Source organism: Gopherus flavomarginatus, chromosome 1, assembly GCF_025201925.1.
Source record: "Gopherus flavomarginatus isolate rGopFla2 chromosome 1, rGopFla2.mat.asm, whole genome shotgun sequence".
NCBI classification, from domain to species: domain Eukaryota; kingdom Metazoa; phylum Chordata; order Testudines; family Testudinidae; genus Gopherus; species Gopherus flavomarginatus.
This window is the reverse complement of record NC_066617.1, coordinates 353,826,443-353,839,825: the sequence shown is the minus strand read 5'-3', so window position 1 is coordinate 353,839,825 and position 13,383 is coordinate 353,826,443. Positions and strand designations below refer to the sequence as shown.

At 43.6% G+C, this 13,383-nt stretch overlaps 1 protein-coding gene across 2 annotated transcripts in view; it reads right to left on the bottom strand.

Annotated features, from left to right (window-relative positions):
- Positions 1-13,383, bottom strand: part of PRCP (prolylcarboxypeptidase) — a 77,658-nt gene that overhangs the window by 26,828 nt on the left and 37,447 nt on the right. The window lies entirely within an intron of this gene.

The window sequence follows — 13,383 nt, the reverse complement described above, 5'->3', positions numbered from 1 at the left end:
ATGGAAAATTTTCAAGGAATTATGTTTCCTAGAACATATTTGATGGAATACTAAAAACCCAAAACTGAAGTTTTCCTAGCTAAAATATTTTTGGTTTTCAACAGTTTACAGGTGAAAAATGGTAAAGTTTTCATTTCTGATTAAGTGTTGAAGTTTTCCACTGAATGTTTTCACAAAAAAACATTTTTCCTCCCATTTTCATCAAAATTTTCCGGGGAGTAGAGGGAGTGAGCAGATGTTTTTCTACATAAGACAGCAGTAGTATCAGTGGGGCCCTACCAAATTCACATCCATGAAAAACGCATCTCAGACCGTGAAATCTGGTCTTGTGTGTGCTTTTACCCTACACAGATTTCACAGGGGAGACCAGTATTTCTGAAATTGGGGGTCCTGACCCAAAACAGAGTTGCAGGGAGTTGCAAGGTTATTTGGGGGGAGGGTCACAGTATTGCCACCCTTATTTCTGTGCTGCCTTCAAAGCTGAGTGGCCAGAGAGTCGCGACTGTAGGCTGGGTGCCCAGCTCTGCAGGCAGCAGCGCAAAAGTAAGGGTGGCAATACCATACCAGGCCCTCCTTCTGCGCTGCTGCTGGCAGCAGCTCTGCCTTCAGAGCTGGGCACCTGCCAGTAGCCACCGCTCTCCAGCTGCCCAGCTCTGAAAGCAGTGCCATCAGCAGCAGTGCAGAAGTAAGGGTAACAGTACCACAACCTCCCAGCCCCACCACACACACACACACCTCCTGTTTGAGTCAGGATCTCTACAATTACAACACCATGAAATTTCAGATTTAAATAGCTGAAATCATGAAATTTACAATTTTTAAAAACCTATGACCATGAAATTGGCCAAAATGGACCCTGAATTTGGTAGAGCCCTATTTATAATGTTGAAAATTTACCCTGGATTACAGAGGTGAAATGTTCAGCCTTCATTTATGCTACTTTACACACACACACACACACACACACACACGTTTATACACATCCTTCCCCCACCCTTTGGAGAGCCCATCTACACTGGGAAGCAAGGGCGATGCTCTGAAGGCAGCGCCACTGCCAGCAGCAGCAGTGGAGAAGTAAGGGAGACATACTGAGCACAAGGAATTGGTGAGGACTTGGAAATAACAAATGGGAGGGGAGGGAGCATGCAGAGAGAAAGACGGGGAGGAGCACGCATAAGGGAGGGAGGATCACAGAGGGAGAAGCGGGCCTTGGTTAGGGGAGGAGGTCACAGAACAAGGAAGGGGAACATGCATGGGGGAGGGGGATCAGAGAGGGGGAAGGAGAGAGCATACACACAGGAGGGTCTCAGAAAAGGGGAGGATCCATAGGTGAGTGGGACTTGCAGTGAGAGGAGGATGCATAGGGGAGCAGGGATCACCGACAGGGGAGGCAGGCATGGTTAAGGGAATGGGGGACACAGACGAGGGGCGGAAAGCCCCAAACAGAGAGAGAGTGGGTGAAGAGATGAGTCCCAACTGGGCAGGCACCCTGCAAGGAGGAGACTGGCACATGATGAAGCAGCACATGGTTGGGAGCACATGGGATGGTGCTGCTGCAAGCAGGGGCCATCAGACATTGTGAGGGGTCTTGTCCCACCTCCATGTCTGTCCGAGGGCTGCCAGTAATTGAGCCGAGCTGTACCTCAGGGCAGCAGGCAATGTGAAGTGGGCAGGGCTGACCTCGAGCCCCAGGTCCAGAGCCCAGAGTGACTCTGGGGTGAAGGCAGCAAGGGGCCACAGCCCTTATGCTCTCCCCAGGCCTAGTGGGGGGGACAGGGGAGCTTCAGTGCTCCCATGTATGCCCAAAAGGTGTATAGTGCAGCCCCTCCTCCAATTTTTGGTCCAGCCCATCTCAGCCACGCACCAGGAAGAGGCTGGCACCACCCCTGCTGGGAAGTTTACCAAAATAGCTATCCTGGAATATCTTCTTATGTGGACATTCTTATTTTGGTATAAGAGTGTCCACATGGGGGCTTATCTCAAGATAACTATTCTGGAGTAGCTGTTTCAGTGAATTTCCAACCATAGCCAAGTCCTAAAGCATCGTCACTTTTGCTTTAGAAACCAGCACTTGGTGCTTCCGCCCTGGGAGTGAGGGTAGCCTGTAACTGGATCACTCTGAATTATTCTAGGAGAGAGCAGCATCTTTGCTTCATCTCTCTGTGTCAATCTCCCTGCTGGACCAGTAGAACAGGGACATTGGCAGTAGCTTATGGTGTGCTGCTGGTAGAAACCTGACATCTGCTGGACTGAACATCTGTGCCTGCTGTCATTAACATACAGCCTCTACAGTCCCTCATGTGCCCCATAAAACCTGAGCTCTTTTAACATGGCCCCTGTTCTGAAAACATTTGCAAGCAGATTTAGTGCTCATGGAAGCGAGGCACCTGAGTACTAGATCAAGCCATGCGGAGCATAAAGAGCTGCTGTGCAGACTTCCCCATGCAGCTCAAACAATGAGCCTAATTCCGGACTACCAGAACCCAGATATTCCAGTAAAGATAGCAAACTGCATGGCCTTGTGCGCACACTGTTTAAAAGGTTGGTAGGTATGAACAGAGAATGGGATAAGACCCCAGGCTTTGCTTGGGCCCAAGATCAGGAATTGAATTTAAAAAAAAAAAAAAAGACATTTTATAATGGTTTATTTTCAAAACCTAACAAGTTTGCAAAACGTCTTTTGCTGCACTCACTTTTGGGGATGCTGTTATTAGAGATGGGCCTTAGCAGCATTGAACGTAGAGGAAGTTTAGATCGAATGTGCGCCTCAGGCCCATTCTACTATTCATATAATGCCATATGTGCGCATTTTACCTTATAGACATGGAAAACAGAGACAGTCCTTGCCTGAGAGTTTATGAACTAGATTTAAGGTTTTGACTGGTCCAAAAATAACTGGCCAATTGACTGGTTAACCATTGGTCAAATAAAATCAGAAGCGGTCAAGTATTTAATCCTTTTGCTTTCTTTGATGTATATATTTTTCCCTGAACCCCTTGTGAATAGTTTTACTTCTGGTATTTAATCTCAGTTTGTTTGTTTAGAAGACAAGCTGTTACCAAAGCCATAGTTTCAGTTTGGGGTCATTATCTCATACGATTAGTCTTGGTGTCTAACAAAGAAGATCAGACATAACCTTAGGATAAGTCTGAGCCATTTAATGTTCATGGATGTAAATATCAGAAAGCTACACCAAGGAAGCTTATCTTTAAGCTTCTTGAGAAGATAAGTCTGAATGTCAGATGGTTTAGCAAACTGGCAATGGGAGTCAAATATGACCAGATGAAATATATCCCAGGTTGTGAGGGACCACAGGGATCTCTGGTCCAGAACCAGTGCTATGAAAATTTGTACCAGTCCGAAAAGAACTTGCATTGGTTGACTAAAGTTTTCTAGCTTTGGCAAGTCATGAAGCATGAAACATTTTAATTATGGTATCACTCATTTAACTGTAAGAGGGATATCAGTTTTTCTTGGTATTGTTGCTGCTGTTCATTATCAGTTGTGTAACACTTGCATAGTTCCACAAAAATTTAACCAAAAAAAAAAAAAACAAAGTAAAAATGAAGGACAAGATTCTCTGTTGTTCCAAGTTCTCACTCTGTGAAGATGGAGATTGAAGGACACCGTGGAGCTAGTTACGCTTTTCTTGGCCCATTTGGCAAAAGTCCCCAAGGGAACAGCCACCAGACCTGAGCATAGTCAGAGCAGACCTATTTGTGAGTTATTGCCAACTGATGCTGTTTGGCCCTGGCAAAATGAGTTGTCTGTTAAATTAATCACTCCAGTTCCTATTGGCCACCTGTCTACATCGCACAAATCTCCATCCAATTAGGCTTTAATTGTTGAGGCTTAGTGCAAGAGCCAAGGACTAAACAGATGTAGCACCTGAACCAGCCTCCCACCTCCTCTGCTGTCACACCTATCGAAAACTTAACAGCAGTTGGGCAGTTGCTGTGCTCCAACCATCCAGATCAGTGCTGTCCTTGTCTGTTGCAACTACTTGTGGTCTCTTGTCGTATACTTAGATTGTGAACTCTGAGGCAGGGACCATCTTTTTTGTTCAACACTTTGCACTACAGGGCCCTGATCCACGGGTAGGAGCCCCGACATAAATTAGACAACTAATTTGGTCCCTAATCTTGTTAACTATTTATGCATGTGCTTAACTTTAAGCACAAGTTGTCCCATTGCAGTCAATGAGACTACATGAATGCTTGAAGTTAAGCATATATTTAATGGCTTTGTTGGGTTGCAGCCCTAACAAATGACGACAATAGATTATGTCATGGTATACTGATATTTGACTTGCTACTTTTTGCAGTGCCATTATTTTACATGTAATAAAATGTAGTGCTGTAGTTGGAAAGTGATTCATAGACTCATAGACTTTAAGGTCAGAAGGGACCATTATGATCATCTAGTCTGACCTCCTGCACAATGCAGGCCACAGAATCTCACCCATCCACTTCTATAACAAACCCCTAACCTATGTCTGAGTTATTGAAGTCCTCAAATTGTGGTATGAAGACTTCAAGCTGCAGAGAATCCTCCAGCAAGTGACCCATGCCCCATGCTGCAGAGGAAGGCCAAAAACCTCCAGGGTCTCTGTCAATCTGCCCAGGAGGAAAATTCCTTCCCGACTCCAAATATGGCGATCAGTTAAACCCTGAGCATGTGGGCAAGACTCACCAGCCAGCACCGAGGAAAGAATTCACTGTAGTAACTCAGATCCCATCACAGACCACTGGGCATACTTACCTGCTGATAATCAAAGATCAAGTGCCAAAATTAATTGCCAAAATTAGGCTATTCCATCATACCATCCCCTCCATAAACTTATCAAGCTTAGTCTTGAAGCCAGATATGTCTTTTGCCCCCACTACTCCCCTTGGAAGGCTGTTCCAGAACTTCACTCCTCTAATGGTTAGAAACCTTCATCTAATTTCAAGTCTAAACTTCCCAGTGTCCAGTTTATATCCATTTGTTCTTGTGTCCACATTGGTACTAAGCTTAAATAACTCCTCTCCCTCCCTGATATTAATCCCTCTGATACATTTATAAAGAGCAATCATATCCCCCCTCAATCTTCTTTTGGTTAGGCTAAACATGCCAAGCTCTTTCAGTCTCCTTTCATAAGACAAGTTTTCCATTCCTCGGATCATCCTAGTAGCCCGTCTCTGAACCTGTTCCAGGTTGAATTCATCCTTCTTAAACATGGGAGACCAGAACTGCACACAGGATTCCAGATGAGGTCTCACCAGTGCCTTATATAACCATTCTAACACCTCATTTTCTTTGCTGGAAATACTCGCCTGATGCATCCTAAAACCGCATTCGCTTTTTTAACGACCATATCACATTGGCGGCTCATAGTCATCCTGTGATCAACCATTACTCCGAGGTCCTTCTCCTCCATTACTTCCAATTGATGTGTCCCCAATTTATAACTAAAATTCTTGTTATTAATCCCTAAATGCATGACCTTGCACTTTTCACTATTAAATTTCATCCTATTACTATCACTTCAGTTTACAAGGTCATCCAGATCTTCCTGTATGATATCCCGGTCCTTCTCTGTGTTAACAATACCTCCCAGCTTTGTGTCATCTGCAAACTTTATTAGCACGTTCCCGCTTTTTGTGCCAAGGCAGTAATAAAAAGGTTAAATAAGATTGGTCCCAAAACGAATCAAGAACAGACTCAGCAGCAGAAAATACTCAGTTTAGAAGTATACAGGTTTTGGGGAGGAGATTTAAGCAGGTTCAGAGAGAACATATTTGATAAATAGTTTCCAAGAAGTATTAGAATAATATAGTCTACTAAATTGAATACTCTGCTGGCAGTAACAGAAAATCCACTTTGATATCCAGTGAGAAATCAGTTTCCACAAAACTTCTTTCTCTCCTTCCTGACAAAGTGAGATTCTATGGGTGGCTGATTAGGACACTGGCCTGGGATGTAGGAGACCAAGGTTCAAGCCCCTGCTCTGCCTGATTTGGAGTGATGTGGAATTGACAATTCTGCTCCCTACCAGGGAGGGCAAGGCCTTAAACCTGGCTAGTACCCTAACTACTGCCCTATGGAGTGTGACATTGACAAATACATACACATCCCTCCCCTGACAACTCCATCTTTTGCAAAAGATACCTGAAAGGTTTTGTTTTTGTTCCTCATTAGACCAACAAAAAAATTCAAAACCCTGAAAGTTGCTGTGAAGCAGAATTGTCAACCTCCAGCCAATTTTAGTATACATGTTCATTTGTTTTTTTATTTATACAAATGCACCAAAGTTTTTAAAATAATTCTGTACTAGGAGTTCTATTTTTCCTTACTAAATAATGAATTGAAGGGGAAGATCTGGAATAACATTAGTCTAGTACAGAAATTGGCAGATTCTCAACTTTCTGACACAGAAAAGAATCTTTCTGCATAAAATAATGAATCTGATTTTTCTAACAATTTTTAGAATCCTGAGTTTTAAATTAAAATTAATGTTTTAGTTTGAAGTGCGGAGGTTGTTCAGTTCCCCCTCCCCTCCCCCTGCTTTTGGCTAACTTTCGTTTTAGAGTTTTGTCTTAGTGGTATTTTCTTTTGATATGGTTTTATTCTTCTGTCCCTTCTAAATGCAAGGCAGAAGGCCAACCTGCCAGTGCACTATTGATGGAGTATCTTCGATTTTTATTACTGATGGAGAAAGAAATTCTATTTTTCCTTCCTCTTTCATTACTGCTATTGACCAAGATTTTAATGAATCAAGTGACATTATGACAGTTCTGCATCAGGACTCTTGGTCTATACTGCTGCAGACTCATTCCTTGATCGTGGCCATCACCTATATTAGGTCTGCACAGCATTTTGGAGCAAGCCTCCGAGCCCAGCTCGATGGAGTCAGGTTAGCAGGCCTCATGGTAAAGCTCTAAGAATAGCCGAATATACAGACCTTTTATGTTGTGGCTTGGGCTGCAACTCCAACACTGAAGCCCACACTTCTCCCTTAGTACTAGCATGAGCCCCACTAACCCAAGTCTGTTGACCTGGGCTGGGAGGCTCGCTACAAAAATGGTGCATAGACATGCCCTTAGGGCTCTGTAGGTTTCTTCTCTCCTCCCCTATCTCTAAAGTTATATTAACCCCACTTACCTTCCTCACAGCACTGCTGAGGGTTAGTTAATAAGCCCAATTCTGCTGTCCTTATTCAAACAAATTCCCTTTGATTTGGCTTGAACACAGTAAACAAATAGTGGCCATATGAACACACAGACATCACACATCTGGCCACAGAGATCAAATTCCAGACCTTCCGCATCAAAAGCACAAGTACCTCTACTTGTGACAAAATATACCTCTACTCCAATATAACGCAACCCGATATAACACGAAGTTGGATATAACGTGGTAAAGCAGCGCTCTTGGTGGGGCGTGGGGCTACGCGCTCCAGTGGATCAAAGCAAGTTCGATATAACGCGGTTTCACCTATAACACAGTAAGATTTTTTGGCTCCCCCGAGGACAGCGTTATATCAGGGTAGAGGTGTAGTAACTTCTTTAAGCAGTAAATAAGTAGCAGGCTCATCCTTAATAGGACCAGTTACTAGGAGCTAAGCCAGTTTATTACAGAAGGACTGCAGGAGAGAATCCAATGTTTGTAAAGTACTTTGAACATGCAAGTGTAAATATTAATGTCAAGAAATCAAAAGAACTTAAAAATCAAAAGATCAAATACATTATCTACGTGCTGCAAGGGAGATTTACTCATGCAACTTCCACTGACTTTAAAGTTGCAACTGTTTGAAAGTTTCTACATGTCCAGAGAGACAAGAATCTCCAGTACCTCGGGAGAATGTTAAAAAGCAATTACTAAAGTTAGACATTTTTAAATCAGCAGATCTAGATAACTTGCACCCAAGAATTTTAAAAGAGCTGGATGAGGACCTTGCTGGACTGTTAACGTTGATTTTCAGTAAGTCTTGGAACATTAGGGAAGTTCCAGAAGTCTGGAAGAGGGCTAATATTGTGCCAATATTTAAAAAGAGTAAACAAGATGATCGGGGTAATTATAGGCCTGCCAGTCTGGCATAGATTCCAAGCAAGATAACAGAACAGCTGATATGGGACTTGATTTATGATGCATTGAAGGAGGATAATATAATTAATGCAAATAAACATGAGTTTATGGGAAACCGATCCTGTCAAACTAACTTTAGTTTTTCTTCTTATAGTACAAATTGGGTTGATAAAGGTAATAGCGGTGATGAAATATACTTAGATTTCTGTAAGGCTTTTGAATTGATACTGCACAACACTTTGATTAAGAAACTAGAACAAGATAAGATGAACATGGTACAGATTAAATGAATTAAAAGCTGGCTAACTGAGAGGTCTCAAAATGTAACTGCAAAGAGGGAATCAGCAGCAAGTAGATGTGTTCAGTGGCTCCTGTGGGAACTGTTCTGGACCCTATGCTATTTAACGTTTTTATCAGTGACTTGGAAGAAAACATAAAATCATCACTGATAAAATTTGCAGTGACAGAAAAATGGGGATGTGGTAATTAATGGGATACAGAACAATCTGGATTGCTTGGTAAACTGGGTGCAAACAAATAATGCGTGTTAATTTGGCTAAATGTAAAGTATACATCTAGGAACAAAGAATATAAGCCATGCTTACAAGAGGCAGGACTGTAGCTTGGGATGCAGTGACTGTGAAAAAGATCTGGAAGTCGTGAAGGATAATCAGCTGTGGCCAAAAAGACTAATGCAATCCTTGGACGCATAAACAGGGTAACCTCAAGTAGAAGCACAGAGGTTATATTGCCTCTGTGTTTGGCACTGGTGTAACTGTTGCTAGAATACTGTGTCCATTTCTGGTGCCCACAATTCAAGTAGGATGTTGATAAATTTTAGAGAGTTCAGCCAAGAGCCTTGAGAATGATTAAAGGATTAGAAAGCCTGCCTCAGCGATAAGATAAATAGATTTTACAAAAAAATTTAGTATGAATTTTTTTCCAGTGGAAGGAAAATAGGTTTTCCTTTGTAGTTTTATCAGCCCAAAGAACAACACTGCACTTAGTGCATGGAAATCTAAAAGTGAAAATGACGAGAAACAAAAACAGCAGCAATGACACAGAAATGATTATACCAGAATTTTAAAATTTTAATTTTAATCATAATCTAAAGTGTTATCTGTAACACTGATCAAGAGATGGTCTATATTATCTTACACTGTGTATTTGTGTATGTAAGAATGTTATATAGATAGTGAACCCATAATTACAATATAGCTACCAGAAGGGATATTACTAATAAATGCACATGTATGAAGACATTCATTCTGAGTGACTACATAGGCTTAAAATTTAAGTTTCTACTGAGTGTACGTAGCTTAAGAGAACTTGGTTAGAAACAAGCCTAGTCATCAACAGTAGCGGTGCAAGCCAGACCTTCAGAACAGCGTTGTATTTTACAGTTTTGGAGTAATCCAAGTGTGACTTCAGCATTTACCTACAGCCATGGTAACCCACAACACTGAATTTATACTTCTGAAATGTTAATGAGTTGGATGTAGAACATCTCAGATTTCAGAGTAGCAGCCGTCTTAGTCTGTATCCGCAAAAAGAACAGGAGTACTTGTGGCACCTTACAGACTAACAAATTTATTTCAGCATAAGCTTTCGTGGGCTACAGCTCACTTCTTCGGATATATAGAAGTAAACACACAGACAGGAGATATTTATACATACAGAGAACATGAAAAGATGGAAGTATACATACCAACAGGAAGAGTCTAATCAACTGAGATGAGCTATCATCAGCAGGAGAAAAAAAAATTTTTTGAAGTGATAATTGAGGTGACCCATAGAAGGTGTGAGGAGAATTTAACATAGGGAAATAGATTCGATTAGTTTAATGACCCAACCATTCATGAATTGGCTCCCTATTTCAAAAGTCAAGAGTTTTCAAAATTCTTGTATTATAGACATATTTATTATCTTATTGTTTACATAGCGCCTTTGATCTAGAAGGACACAAAGCATTTGGTAAAAGCTACCTAAGTATACACTTCACCTATAGCTGAAAGGCAGCCACCTCCAGATGGAGCACTGCAACTATTTAACAGTGCACAGAAAGAGTTTAGGACTATATCCACTTGAAATCGCCAGATGAAAATGTAGGTAGACAGAACATAATTATCCTAGCTTATACCCATTTTCAGTATCTAAAAGATCAGCTAAGGAGCTGGGTGAAGGCCAAAGTCAACAACTTGACTTCTTAGGCACAGGTGAACTTCCTACAACAAGAGTAAAAGCTCACCCATGCAAGAGTCAGAGCATATTTGGGGGTTGATCAGAAAGTGTGGAATGAAATCCTCCAGCAACTAGACCATCACAAATCTCACCACCTTCCACTCTAAGTGCAAGGTACGATTCCTTGACCTTGTCTTATTATACGCGTGCTGCTATCCCCCACTCCCCGGGGGAGAGGATGAGAGAACAAACAAGTGGCAGATGTTAGTCACATTGTCTTCCTGTAGTGCATTAAGCAATCACATACTACTGTGATAGACAGAGTATAACCACCTACATGGAACAGGACAGAGCATCAGGACTAAGAATCCTTCTCTATTCAGAAGTCCCATTTGATCTTTAATGATCACAAAGTCAGGATCTCGGTTCTAAGTCTCCTCCAGAGGAGATTATACCCATTTTTTACTGTATATAACTGCAATGTTATGTACCTCCTGGAGATTCTGGCAGGACTCTAAAGCATTGCTGTGATGGCTTATCTTTCAGAATTCCTCTATACAATAACAGCTTTGTTTTACATAGTTGGATATTTCATTTGCAACTGAGTTTACTTTAGTGATTCCATTGGTGAACAGCCAAAACAAGAACCTAAATAAAAGAAAGCCACCCTCCAAGTGCTCATCCTGTCTGAATAATTTCCTCACTGTGGACAGACACAGGAAGGGCAGAGGATATCCTCCTGCTCTGAGAAGCAGTGTGGTCATTGGCCTGCCTCTGACTCGTGGGATCTGGGTTCTATTCCTAGCTCTGCCATTGACCTGCAGTGTGACCTCAGGCAAGTTACTTTGCTTTTCTGTGCCTGTTTTCCCTACCCGGTTTTTGCTTGTCCTGTCTCTGTAGATTATAAACCAGTAGTCCCTAAACTTTTCTCTTGCCCCACCACCTTACCAGTAATAGCATGTGTCTATGCCTACCCCCGCCCAGGCCAGGAGTGGAGTGGGGGGCGGCAGCAGGAGTGGGTCTGGAGACAGAGTGAGGCTGGGGATGCTCCCTCCCTGTCCCCTTGTGGGAGCTGGCCCAGGCCCGGTGTGGCCTTCTCTCCCGATGTTCCTCTACACCCCTCCAGGGTGTGGGTCCCACAGTTTGGGGACCACTGTCAAACTCTTCAGGGTAGAGATGTATATGTAGAGCATCAAGCCCAACTCAGCCCCACTCTTGTTTAGGGCTTCTGGGTACTATCATAGTACAAATAATAAATACCATCCCCAAGTCTATGCCAACAAGACACATCAGTAGTTAAGAAAATAAAATGCTATTTACCTTTTATGAGGGGAGGAAAAGGGAAAGGGAATAAAAGCTAGGTAGAAATCAAGCTTTTATATTACAATAGCTAGGATTTCACACTGTACTTCCATTTTGAGATTGCTTATACTTTCATTCTTGTTCACATAAAGGATCAAGCGCCACCTTGTGTCACCCATTGTTTGGTGAAATTCTCTCCCTTCTCAGTGCCAATTTGGTTTTGTTTAAATCTACCCTTAAAACTTCAGTATTGCCAACCTCAAGATCAAAAACCACCATTTAAAAAAATAATCAAATGGTTTTAATCTTTTTTTGTTGTTGACTTTTTAACTCCCTTCTATTCCCTTGCCAATGAGTGTGCACATGAGAGAATTTCAGGTTGAAATATCAACCTTTAATGCATACAAACACACCTCGCCCTGGCTGCTCAGTTGGAGCCCCTATACCCTCTCCTGACCCCGAAAATGGGAACTGCCATCCATTTCCTCAAGCACAGTCTTGATGCAGCAGCAACACTTCTCTACCTCCGGCTGCCCTGGGACGTCTCTATGCAGCAGCACTACTGTCCCGACTCCCCACCCACCTTCTTCCTGCTACCCCAGGACCTTCTCTCTGCTACAGGGCACACATGAAGACAGGTCAGGTCTGTGTCCTCAGCCCCAAGGCTCTTGCACAGAGTTCTGCCCATGTGCCGAGCCCTGAAAATCATGGGATTGAATCACGGAAGCGTCTTGTGTCATCATGACAGTTCCCACAGTGGGCTCCAAAATCCTGGGACTGAAGATCAATTAATGAGAGTTGGCAACACTGCCCATCCTGGCTTCTCAGAGGGGTCCCTCACTTACCCACCTAGCCCCAGGCAGAGGGAGTTGCCACTCTATCCACACCATCTGATGATGATAATGATAATTGGAGATATACCAATCTCCTAGAACTGGAAGGGACCTTGAAAGGTCATCAAGTCCAGCCCCCTGCCTTCACTAGCAGGACCAAGTACAGATTTTTGCTCTAGATCCCTAAGTGGCCCCCTCAAGGATTGAACTCACAACCCTGGGTTTAGCAGGCCAATGCTCAAACCATTGAGCTATCCCTCCCCCAACTCTTACACTGTCCTCTGCATACTCCTCAACCTCCCCACTGCCTCCACATTCCCCTGAACTCCTAAATAGACCTCCTGCTCCACTCATTCTTCCCCCATCTACCTTGCACAGAGTCACTGCTGGCTAATCCTCACAGTCCCTGTGTCCCACTCAGCCCCCTGAACCAGACTGAAGCCATGCCCATGGACAAAGTGGCTGCCAAACTGTGGGACTTTATTGGGGCAGCCTCACTTCCAGATGCAGATAGACATTGGGTTCTCAAAATTCATTGCACCGCAACCCCCTTTGACAACAAAAATTACTTCTTGATCCCCGGAGGGGGGACTGAAGCCTGAGCCCACCCCAGGGCCGAGAGTAGGGGGGAAGCGGACACAAATTACTGTGGTCCAGTGGTTGGGAAGGGGGCCCAGTTTCCCAGGCCCTGTTTAGCCGGTCGACCCTTGCTGGGAGGCCCGAAATTTTTTTTTCCACCAGGGCCTGAACCTGCTCTCGGTGACTCTGCCCACCCGAGCCCCTCTGCCCCAGGTTGGGGGGCCAAAGTAGGCAGGGCCAAAGCTGAAGCTCAAGGGGCTTCAGGTGGGGTTTCAGCAGGCAGGGGGCCTGCAACCTGAGCCCTGCCACTCAGGGCCAAAGCCCCTGGGCTTTGGCCCTGGGCAGTGGAGCTCGGGCTTCAGCCCCAGGCCCCAGCAAGTCTAAGCCAGCCCTGGCGACCCCATTCAAAGGGGATTGTGAC